Source organism: Micropterus dolomieu, linkage group LG17, assembly GCF_021292245.1.
Source record: "Micropterus dolomieu isolate WLL.071019.BEF.003 ecotype Adirondacks linkage group LG17, ASM2129224v1, whole genome shotgun sequence".
Classification (NCBI taxonomy): Eukaryota; Metazoa; Chordata; class Actinopteri; order Centrarchiformes; family Centrarchidae; genus Micropterus; species Micropterus dolomieu.
Genome location: NC_060166.1, coordinates 6,207,544 through 6,219,514, shown reverse-complemented (window position 1 = coordinate 6,219,514; position 11,971 = coordinate 6,207,544). Strand labels below are relative to the sequence as shown.

At 40.7% G+C, this 11,971-nt stretch overlaps 2 protein-coding genes across 3 annotated transcripts in view; one reads left to right on the top strand and one right to left on the bottom strand.

The window, feature by feature from the left end:
* The window catches only part of tpst1 (tyrosylprotein sulfotransferase 1), a gene marked incomplete at its 3' end in the record, with an annotated part of 837,181 nt that overhangs the window by 643,203 nt on the left and 182,007 nt on the right, over window positions 1–11,971 (bottom strand).
* The window catches only part of LOC123986552 (ATP-binding cassette sub-family G member 4-like), a 62,461-nt gene that overhangs the window by 18,634 nt on the left and 31,856 nt on the right, over window positions 1–11,971 (top strand). Inside the window, exon 1 of one of the 2 annotated variants that reach the window (XM_046074874.1) lies at window positions 6,288–6,404. The exons of the other annotated variant lie outside the window; for it this stretch is intronic. The gene's annotated coding sequence lies outside the window, so the exon portion shown is untranslated. Of the gene's footprint in view, window positions 1–6,287; window positions 6,405–11,971 lie in introns of those variants that run through there. 2 annotated transcript variants of the gene reach the window in all.

Sequence of the window (11,971 nt, the reverse complement as noted above, 5' to 3'; positions counted from 1 at the left end):
TTTTTTTTTCTTTTGTTTTGTTAAAAGTTATCAGTCCGTTAAGTTACACTAGTTTAATTCAAGTTCTTTTTAAGCTTTATGCTTCGAGCTAAATTACACTGAGGTCGGAACCCTCCACGTTACCAGCCAGCAGTAACAAAGGACACCTGAAAGAACAGCCTAATTGCCAGACCGAGGACGGTCAACACTTGAGGGTTTTTCTTCATCCAGACACGGAGAACCACGGAGAATTCCCTAGCAGAAAGCCAGGAATCGAGCAGCTAGCGTGGGGACCCGTGCAACAGGCCAAGGCAGGCTGACGACCCACAGTAAGGCAAACCAAGGCATTCTGTGATCAGTGATGTCCAATAGTCTGTTAATCCATTATCTTTAGTCCTTAAAACTCATAGCTCGCGTTCATTAGCTGCCGTGTGAGTCAAATTCTCCCCACAATAGAACCCACATTGTCATTGTTTAGCCATTGTTTTGTTTTTTTTTATGTATATGTAACCGCATTTATATCCACCTTAGTTAGTTAATAAACTTCACCGTAATCAAAAGAATTGTGTGTGTGTATTGTCTGTCTCCAAGTCCCTGCCACAAGAATTTACACCTTCGATATGAGACTGACTGATTGATTTAAGATAATTGAGCGATTGTTAACTAACTGATCACTAGTGAATAATTGTATAATTATTAGCCATACCCAGGGAATCCGGAGACCAGAGAAATGGAATCTCAGGTGGTGCCCCGCAAGAGATTTATGAATTAATATTCTCTGAATATTAAAATTCATAATTTTGTATTAATTCTCATAAGTTTATTAAAACATAAGTAGACATGCTACACTGATTATCCTTACGTGTTTCACCTGTTCGCTTCCTCCCTGCTCATTTGTTCCTGTATATATTGTACTGTCTCTGATAAGTCCTTGTCAGTCCGTTGTCAATCATGCCTAGTGTGTCTGCCTGTTACTGTGAATAAATTCTAAAGAACTGAACCTGCGCTGACTTCTGTATCTTGCGTTTGGGCCCAAAATCTGTCTACACTTGGCGAATCCTGACAGTAAAATTATTAACAGAGACCCAACAGTTCCCACCATGAGAAGGCACTTGTCGACACAGACAGAACAGAACTGTAGCCAACTGCCTCGACTGATTGTGGAGGGAGTGGAGAGTTAGAGAGTAGCAGCCCAACACATTATCCATACAGAAATACAAAACAATAAAGGTGGTAGTGGTACAGAGCAGGAACATGGGGGCAGCAGTGAGCCCACAACCAGATACAGACCCCACAAGTCCGGAGCCAGAAATACCTGCAGAAAACGATAGCAGGAGAGAGGAAAGGAAGGAGAAAGCACAAAACTACGTGAGAGGGTAAAAGTCCAGTTAGTAACATGCGTCAATGGGATAAGATTGCATGTACTGTAGATGGAGAAGAGGAGAGAGGAACTTAATGCAGCACTGGGAGTCCCCCAGCAGTATAGAACTTAAACAACATAACTCAGGGCTTACCTGAATGCTAGAAAATAAATTACAAACATATTTAGAATAACATTTCTATCAGTAATGTCAGATTACTTGGACCATTGGCTCTCTGATAAGGACTAGCTTGCCGTTTGCATATCACCCCATCAGGCAACGCCATTAAGCGCCAGACCCACGGCACGCAGCTAAGCCCACAAAACAAGGCTTTTTACATGACCTGTTTCACTTTGTGTGGAACAAAAGTTTTCTTAGAGATAAAGTAGAATTGGCCTGCAACTACTTTTATAATAGCCTTCTTAGGATCATAGATAAGCATACTCCTAAATTTAGAGTCAAGGGCCGAAGCTATTGCTAGCTAACTCCTGAGATTTCCTGCCTACTTAAGGACAGGGATGCTGCCTGGGCGGGGCCAGGAAATTTAAGACTGATGCTGATGGGGTGTATTTTTGGCAACGGAGAATTCGCTTTACATCTCTCATTAAAAAGGCAAAATCAGATTATTTTCTTAGTGAAACTACACAAAAATCTAAACAACCCAAGCGAGTTCTGGAAAGTCATTAAAGCCTCCTTTGGAAACATTAGTTGTAGTGTAGCCTACTACCCCCTCATATTATGAATGATTGAGGCACTGTGACTGATAAACCAACCTGTTAGCCTGCTTTAATTTCAGAGACTCATCTGGTTAAATAAAGGTTTAATAAGAAAATAAATAAATATGCCCCAGCCGCTGAATTGCATTGCTCTAAGCAAGCTGAAAGCAATGGTTAGATTAAGCAGGGGTTAAAGTGGGCCGGGGCTGTCTGGGGCTCAGCCCTGGCACATAGGCCTATGATTGAAATACACTCATTAACTTTGAAAAAAAAGAGTAGCAGGGATTGGATTAGGTGCACTGGACCTTGAGACTGTCAATTGCTTCTTCTGACCACCCAGCCAGACCAATTAGTGGAGAGAAGCCAGGATAAGAGCTAAACTAACCCAACTTGGACCTAAGAGAGTGAGTGAGAGAGATGTGTCGTCAGGCCACATTGGTTATGCACGGCAAACCAGACAATATACCATCCTGATCAGCCCCGGGAGTCTGGATTAGCTGACGTTATCCACTCACAGTCTTCTGCTACGTTAGCTGGTTAGCAGTTTCTTTAATATTAGCCAGCTAAAACCACAATATCACAATATATTTACAAGGTGCAAGGTCAATTTATTTGTCATTTTACAACAGGGGGACGTTTGTAGTTTATGCTACTCACAAAGCAAACGTTATATACAAAAATGATAAAATCACATAGAGAGATAACCTAATCACCTCATCGATATTACTGGTAGATGGTCCTGGCTAAGTTAATAAGGGTATTTTGACTTAGTTTCCTTAAGAAATGCAGCCGTCTTTGAGCTTTCTGTACCAGCATGGAGATGTGAGATGACCATGTCAGCTTCTCTGTGATGCTGATTCCCAGGAACCTGAAACTGTTCACCTGTTCCATCTCAGCTTCCCTGATGTAGACAGGAGTGTGTCTTTATCTCCTTTTTCCTAAATAATCAATGATCACCTCCTTGGCTTTGCTGTAGTTGAGCAGTACAGCCTGTGATGTTTTTGATCACCGGCCACATACATGTTGGTGTTGAAGCTGCTTTGCCTCCTTGATGCCAGCTTTCAGTCTTGCTCTGGTGGTGTTGTTTGCTTCCTTGTCACCTAATTGAAAAACTGCTTTTTTGGCTCTGGATAGAGCCCTCACCTCTCCACTCATCCAGGCTTTCTGGTTAGGGAATGATTTTAATGTCTTAGTGATCACCACATCATCAGCACATTTCAGCTTGGTGTAAGTGGGCAGGAGAAGCAAGGAAATGTGGTCTGTTAGACCAAAAGGGGACAGGGGATACCTTTGTAGCTGCCGGGAATATTTGTGTAAACATAACTGTGGGGGATTTGGACATGCTGGTGGAATTTAGTTAAAACAGTTATAAGATCTGTGATTAAAATCACCAGCAACAATAAAAACACCATCTGGTTGTTTTGACATGTGACTGCTGATGACAGCGCATTTTTTTGAATTTGCATCTGGTGGAATGTAAACAATAATGACAAAAACACTGGTGAATTCTCTGGGCAGATAATATGGCCGACAACTTAATAATAAAATTCCCCATCTGGTAAGCATTTTCCATCTACGTTAACTGTGTTCGAGCATAAATATTATTGGTCTGGTCTTACCGGTGTCTTGTGTTCAGTGTGGAACACAATGCTTTGCAGTAATCTTAGCTTTGACTTTGTGATGTGATGGGTGCCAGTCATTTGTTGATGTAAGCGGACTTCATTTCTAAGCTAACCTTAGCTGCTGTTGCACACCGTGGGCAACAGAAGGCAGTTGCACATAAACATCACACCCTTTGCATTTTCCACCATCAGAAGTCCTTTTCTTTTAGATATTTAGGGCAGTTGAAAGAGTGGAAATGCGGCAACGAGAGGACGATATTTATGGTATTTATGGTATGCATTTTTGTGCAATAGCCATACTATGTATTTATACTCAGTTTATTACAGCAGTTTACTATCTCTATACTAGTCGTTATTGGTGGTGGCAAGTTATTGATAGTGACGAGTCCTTCATTCCCGCTATGAATTCAGATTGGCTACCTTGGAACAAGGCATTCACAGGAAATCTATGCATCCAGGACATTTTTGTCTAATTTATAACAGCCTGCTGTTCATTTTCTTAATTTATTGGCATGGGAAACAGAGGTTCACATTGCCAAGTTAGAACTAAAACATGTCCTTTAGTGTTTTAGTACTCGAGACCGGTCTTAAGACCACTTTTTGATGGTCTTGGTCTCAACTCGGATTCGACCGCATTTGTACTCGGTCTTGTCTCGGAGATTGAGGACTCGGGATTGTATTTCAAGACCATAACTTTAAGAATATCAATAAGTTACTTTTGCATCGTCTGATTTATTTGTTAACATCTTAACTTTGATTGGATGTAAAACGTATTGCTTCAAATGCAACCAATAAGCCTAATTAAAATGTGGTGTTCCCGTTAACCACGAGGCTTGTGTTAATTTCTACTCCTAGTGTTTATATGTGGGTGTTTTTAAGGAACTTTCAGATCAATCTGAGAAGTACCTATGATCTCGTTTCACATTTTAATGTTTGTCATGTAATGTGGGGAACTTGTCTTGGTCTCGACTGGTCTCCGCCTCTAAAAGTCTTGACTTGCTCTCGGTTTGGGTAGTCTTGACAAACACTAATGTCCATAACAGAAGAACTGTGCAATTGAAACTATAGGTCCTATAGAGTGGCTTTTATTACGAAGTAGCCACTGAAATGCAACATAACATATTTCACTGTAAACAGATACACCAGTTGCACTTTTATTTCAGGAAATGTAGCTGCTCAATGGTTTTTCTCCAGTATTACGCCACACTGTGCTCAAAAATAAGTACCCCCTTATTCACATGTTGGCAGGTGTATCCCCAACCCACGGTGACGGCCCTCAACTGCAAGACAGTGTTTAGAACAAACCTCACCTTCCCAGGCCGCACTTTATACCTTGTCACTGGAAACTGACACACAGACTTTTTTTATCCGGTTAAAGTGTGTTAAGTGCCTCATCATCCCTGTTTGACACAAGGTGTGTTCACTGGATAATTCCTCCTGGCAAGTAAGACAGTCAGAGATGGATGAGAGACAAGAGGGGGAGACATGGGGGAGCGAAGGAGAGAATAGTGTGTATCTGTACATTGTATGGTGCTATGTAGTTTCTCAAGTCTCAACATGTCAGCTTCACGTTTAGCAGCAGTTTCATGCTGTGAGATGTGTTCCTTGTTGACAAGTTGTAGCTGGTTGCCGTGTTTGTCACCTCCCCTAAGCCTCTGAGGAATTCAACAGTGTCTTCCACAGGATGCGTGAGAGCAGCCTGAACATGAAACATATATGGAAACATGTGGACACACACAGGAAGGGGGGTTTCTACTGTTTCTCTTTAGTTTGACGTTTCTCATTAAACTGCCATTCAAGACAGAAATAGATGGTATTATGTTTAGAGATAATTTCAATGAATATCAATTTATATGAAACAAATTTGTAAACGATTTAAGTTCATTTTAATGGAAAACTTCATGTGCTAACAAAAATAAATGAAAATTGACCATAAAAAAAAAAAACTTGACTCAAGGTCCACTCTAGCTTTTTCTAGAGTCTTTCAACCACATATCATGGTCCTCTTCAGGGGATTAGTGCTTAGTGAATGTGAGGGGGTAAAAAAGGGGGAAGTGGAATTTAGATTATTATTATTTTTTTTAATTACTCTTTAAGGTCAAGAATGGATTTTCAACGAAATATACATATTGCCATCACACATTTGGCTTCAAAGTATTCACCGGTTTATACATTTAAATTATAACTTTAAAGTTAGGCTATATCATTCAAATGATGACTTTTTTTTTTAGATCTCACAAATGTAAATATATCTAATAATACACTACACCTATTTGTGGCCACTTTTCAATGGGGTACCTTCACAATTTAGGTTTATTTAGAATAATATTACTTTAACCTCGCACGCTTTTCAGTAAGAACTGGTGGGAAATGCGGGCTACAGTCTTCGTGGGTTACATAAACATGAGCCAACACCTAGCCGTCACCACAATGAAGATTATGAAGGCAGAAATCCAAATTTCCACGAAGCAGAGGACTCACTTCTCCGCCCATGTGAGCCGGCGCTGACAGCAGGGTCTGTACAGTAGTGTCACCCCTCCACCCCCCGTCCTGGCCCTCCCTCCCTCTCTGCTCTGCTGTGCTCCGCTCCCGCGTGCAGCGATGCTGTAGATGCGGCAGACTGGAACAGACAGACTGTTTGGTCCTGAATGCAGCAGCCGGGGAGGATAACAACATCCTGACAGACACCGCCGACGACAACGATACTTCACTCGACACTAGTCAATGTAAGCTCTTCGTTCCGCTTTCTTTTCTCTTTTCCCCTTCTCTTTCTTTTATACACTCCTGAGAAGTATTACTTTTTATCTTGTATGACTCATCTTTACCTGTAGTGGATGTGTCAAAGTCTTATCATAGGCTAACGTTATATGTTCAGTGGGTTTACGCAAGCTTTCACAGCGGAACAAGTAGCTAACTGTAGGCATACAGTAGGTTGTAATTTATTCATTCCAAGTAGCATCATTAGTAAAATTCTAATCTTTGTACATCTTGTCAAATTTAAATTGACTTTAAAATAATTAACAATTAATGGGGCACTTACGTTATCTGTGAAGCTCAGCCGTCATCCAGTTATCCGGGGGGGGGTTAAAATCAAGGGCATCTGGACTTGGTTAAAGACACTTGAGGACGGATGAGAGAAGAAACGTCTTCTATCTTCAACCACTTCAGTTAGTTATTGTTCATGTGGTAAGCATCATGTACAATATTACTAAAGAGTGAAAGAACCTGTTTTGGCTAACATAAATGACTGACCTAGAGTTACTGTTCATCAAATGTTTTTGCCTTGTAAGATAAAAGAAACTGGAAGTCTTTTGTCTGGCAGAGGCATCAAATGAGGTTAAAACACTTTTATTGATTTGTATTTTGTTTCCTTTGATTGCCCCTACATATTTACATTTGACTAGTAAAAAAATGATGCAAATCCTCCTAAGGTCAATTTCTTCACTGTTTTTAAACTATTCATAGTCTAACTGAAACAATTAACATTTAATGCCCCCCCAACTAAGGGTAAAAGAAATCAATAGGTATTTCTTTACTTCAATTTCTTGTCTTTAAGTTAGTTGATGTATACACTGATACCAATATGTTTACAATGAGACAATATCAGTAGGGCTCAAGTTTATAATATGATTTATTCACAATTAGTTTCTTTTGAGTTATTTTACACTGATGTTGTAGTCAAACTCAAAACACATTAATATATGCACACATTAGCTATTGTCCTTGTAATGATAATTGGCATACATTAGTCCTGGTAGTTTAGTTTTCCACAGGCAACTTTATCACAAGTGTTAAGCTGGGATAGTTTGCTACTGTAAATTATTTCCTTCTCTTTGAAATTTCACAGTAAAGACGAGCCTTCCCCCTCTGTACTTCTGTCTCATGTATAAAAAGTGCAGTTTGTGGAGCCTCTGTATGCTGTAGCTTTGACTAGGAATGTACATGAGCTTTTACAGGGTTTTTTTTTTTTTCTGTCAAAGCCTCTTCAGTGAATTAGGTCTCATTCTTACAAAGTCATGGGAGTCCAGCACTGTTAACATACTTCCCTGGGTCTGATCTTAATATCCTTATGTTCAGTATTCTCACGTTATGTAAGAACAGCCAGCCTTACTAGCAGGCTGCTGTTCAGTGGCAGAACAATCAAACAGTATTTGTGCGTCAAAGAGGCTGCAGAAGCCGTGTGGAGCTGTTCTGCCTCTTTTCTGCATGCTGTTGTGTTAACTAAATGTTAGCATTCAGTTGACACAACAGTACAAATTCTTGCAGTGCAAATAGTACTAGACAAGACTCACAGCTGTCTTTGAGTCATTTTTCAGTCTGTTTAGAGGTACTCATTACCACGACCTTCAACTTACACAGAACATACATTATCATGTATGTAGAAGTGTGTGTGTGGACAGTGTCTTAGCCATATTGTTTGTGACTGTAGGAATTTACTAAGTTAGATATATAGAGCAAAATACAATCACAAGTGGATTTGACATCAGCCGAATAGTTAATATTTCAGTGATACTTTATTGGCCCTGGATGGGAAATGTGGTCATCAGCCACAGAGTATTAAAGAGAAAAAACGGGGTTCAAGCTGATCAGGACCTCAGCTTCAACCCAATGTACATGCAACTTTTATAGGACACGCACATAGCTAGTGCTTACTGAACAAATGAGCGCTTTTTAGCAGACCACAAAACAAGAGGCTTAAACAGACTCATTCAGTTAAATCTTGTGGAATAGTCAATAATGAGTTGCAACTAAAATATATTTTTCTCACAAAGAAGAGATGCTGCTGATACTCTAGTTTTGAAAAGCTTACATACACATAGTCAGCTTAAAGTGGTGTTAAAGTTTGACTGAAGCTGAGCTTATTTAATAGGTTCCTGGTTTTGGTATACAGTACACTGTAGTATAATATTGTATGTAAGCATAGTAAATCGTCTTTTTCAGTCGTCTCTTCATTCTCAGTCATTGCATGGTTAAACAGATCTCAAAATCATACATGTCACTCATATACAGAAAGCTAAAACACTACAATTCAAGAAAATCATGATGTCACTGTGCAGATCAAGGTACACAACAGCAGTGCCTGTGCAGGGGGGGGGGTCCAGTATCTAATACTTTTAAACTATTGGATGTCATATCTAAATGCATTGTAGGTAATTATCTCAACATCCATTTGTGGTTTCCTACATTTCCCAGAATGACCCAGAAACATTCCACACAAGAGATATCGTCAGTGACACTAGCCCAAACTATGGCAAATCATTTTCAAGTGTGAATTTTTAGTAATAGAATTCCTGTGCTGTGTCAGTGGTCAAATGTCACAGTCCATAACTGTGTCTTAACAGCATAACAGTATGTCCCTGTATTCCACAGGCTCTGTTTACCTTGTCCAAACTAAAACAAAGCCCACATTTTAGAATTTGTCCACTCAATTTAAAGCAGCAAAGCGGTGGCTTAGTGTGGACTGAGGAAATATAGTCTTAACAGAATAGTCTGACATTTTGGGAAATGCACTTGTTTTCTTTTTTGCTGAGAGTTAGATGAAAAGATCTACATAATTCTCCTATCTAGACGATATGCTGAATATTAAGAGAGAGTCAGCAGTGACTTGTTTTGTGGTAACCATGAAAATGACAGGTAACTGGGGCAGATTACATCAGGGTCAGAGATGCACGTGTGAAAAGCCAAAATGATAGTGGGTGTTTGCTTGAGCTTTATATCATAGCATTGTCATAGCATCCAAGCACATAAGCATACAAAATGGTATGTGACCAATGGTACACATCTGGAGACTTGTATTCTGAGATAATTCTAGTTATACTAGGTAATTGGCATGATTTCTTATCGCTTTGATATCTCCATTTAGCTGTGTGGAACTGACCACTTTTTGATTCTAATGGGTCTTTAATCCAGCTGTATTTGGACATCAAGAGTTAGATACAGGTGTAACACTGATGAGCAGTGGATAATCTGAAGCAGTAGGATCCCAGGTCACTGAGTTCTCTGCCTCTCCTCTCTCACCTCTTTGGACCGTCCCCTCATTCACAATAGTGCAGGCCCATCCAGGTTCACTCGTGACATGTTGGCATACATAACGTGGCTCTTCGTTTCCCTGCCTCCTTCTTAGCAGGACCATTTGACACCCCGAACAGATTTGGCTTCTGTCTTCTCGCTGTCATGAAATGTGTCTGTGCAGGTGTGATCTGGAGGGCAAGTGAAGGAGCAGTCAATTCCCATACGTTAACTTTGGCTTGGTGCTTGGTAGCGTACCTGAGTCTGCAGATTTTTTCCCAAGCTGGTAACTCCACCCCCTCCAGCTCCAAGCAGATCAAGGGCAGAAAAGAAAGTTGATTTTAATCCCCAAGGGGATTAAGAACCCCATGAGTGATTAAATGAGACTTCTATTTCAAAAAGGACAAATTACTGTACCACCTCAGACTTGGGAACCGTTTTTACAGTGGTCTGTGCAGAAGTAGATTAGACGTTTCTCCATTTCGATGATCATTAATCACCTCGCGATCACAGGAGAGAGTGCATATTTCTGCTGCTTAGAGTCCTGTCTGGACAATGGAAATGGATTTTGTCTGACGTTGGTCATACTTAAACTATCTTTTCCCAGGAAACGTATATACATTTCCATTGAAGCTGGGCAAATGAACGATCACTAGTAGAGGTGTTCACTACATGTACAAATATTTAACACCAACTATATGGCATGTATGAAGATAGATAGGACAGGATCCCCGGAGTCTAGACATTGCTGGTCATAAGCGGTGCGAACAGCGTGGGTGCATGGGGGCGGCCGACCCAGGGCCCACACTGGTAGGGGGTTCACTACATGAGCCATGAAGTTGGGCCAGTTTAGCTCAGTTCATTGTCATGGTCACGGACGACCAACGGTGGTACATGACGCTGCGCAGTGTGGGGCGAATTCAGCAGCTCTTCTCAAATGAAACAGTCTCTTCACTCATGGCACGTTTTAATAAACATAAATCCTGCTGGATTTTGCTGACATGTTTAGATTTTGGTGCTTGCTTTTTGTGCTTCTACTATGATTAAGTAGGCTACGTAGTTAAAATGTTTCCTTTTTGTCTGATTTAACTGTTTTTTGTTTTACGATCAGAAGTCTGTACCGGGTATTTTATTTTGAAAGTTGACCAAATTCTCTGCCGTTTCTGTGTCTAACTTTCTGCCCGGTTCATCTTCTCTGTGCTGCTTGACGCTGGAATGCTTCTGCAGCACTTCTGGTGTGAGCACAAACATTTTCTAGAATTACGCACTGCAAAAACTAAAATGTTAGTCAGATTAATTATCTTAATTGACTTGTTTTTTGTCTGACAAGATGAGTCTTCTTACCTTTTATGTTAGAGAATTTCACTTATCAAGTTTTTTTGGCCTTAAGTAGCAAGTGAAATATTCTTCTTCTGTTGGCAGATAATTTTGCTTATTTTAAGTAATATTTCCCTGTTTTTGAGAGCTCAGTTTTTGCAGTGCGGCATTCAGCTCTGACAACAGCGACACAGACGGTCTCAGTGGACTTTCGGAGTGAATCCGGGGGCCTTGTAAACTTGGTTTAAATCACTTGGTAGCAGGTGGGCCCCATGATGAAGCTGTGCTGAGAGTCTAGCTCCACCCCGTTGGTGGTGGTGGAGTAAATCAAGCAGGTGGTTGATGGAAACACTCAGCTGAATCCCTCTGAACATCCTGGACATAATCGTGGTTATCAGAATTGGCAGAATATTGCACAAAAATTGAGAAGAACATGGCAGCGCTTTCATCAAATCTTACATTTACATGCACAAGACTACCAGAAAGGGGAGAAGTTGTGTTAGTAACATGCAATAATGGGATAAGGTTGCATACAGAGGGAGAGAAAGTAGAGGAGAGAGGAGCTCAGTGCATCATGGGAAATCCCCCGGCAGTCTAGGCCTATAGCGGCATAACTAAGGGATGGTTCAGGACTCACCTGAGCCAGCCCTAACTATAAGCTTTATCAAAGAGGAAAGTCTTAAGCCTACTCTTAAATGTGGAGATGGTGTCTGCCTCCTGAATCCAAACTGGAACCTGGTTCCACAGGAGAGGAGCTTGACAGCTGAACGCTCTGGCTCCTAGTCTACTTTTGGAGACTCTAGGAACCACAAGTAACCCTGCATTCTGGGAGCGCAGTGCTCTGGTGGGGTAGTAAGGTACTATGAGCTCTTTAAGATAAGATGGTGCCTGACCATTAAGAGCTTTGTAGGTAAGAAGAATGATTTTAAATTCTATTCTGGATTTTACTGGAGGCCAATGCAAAGAA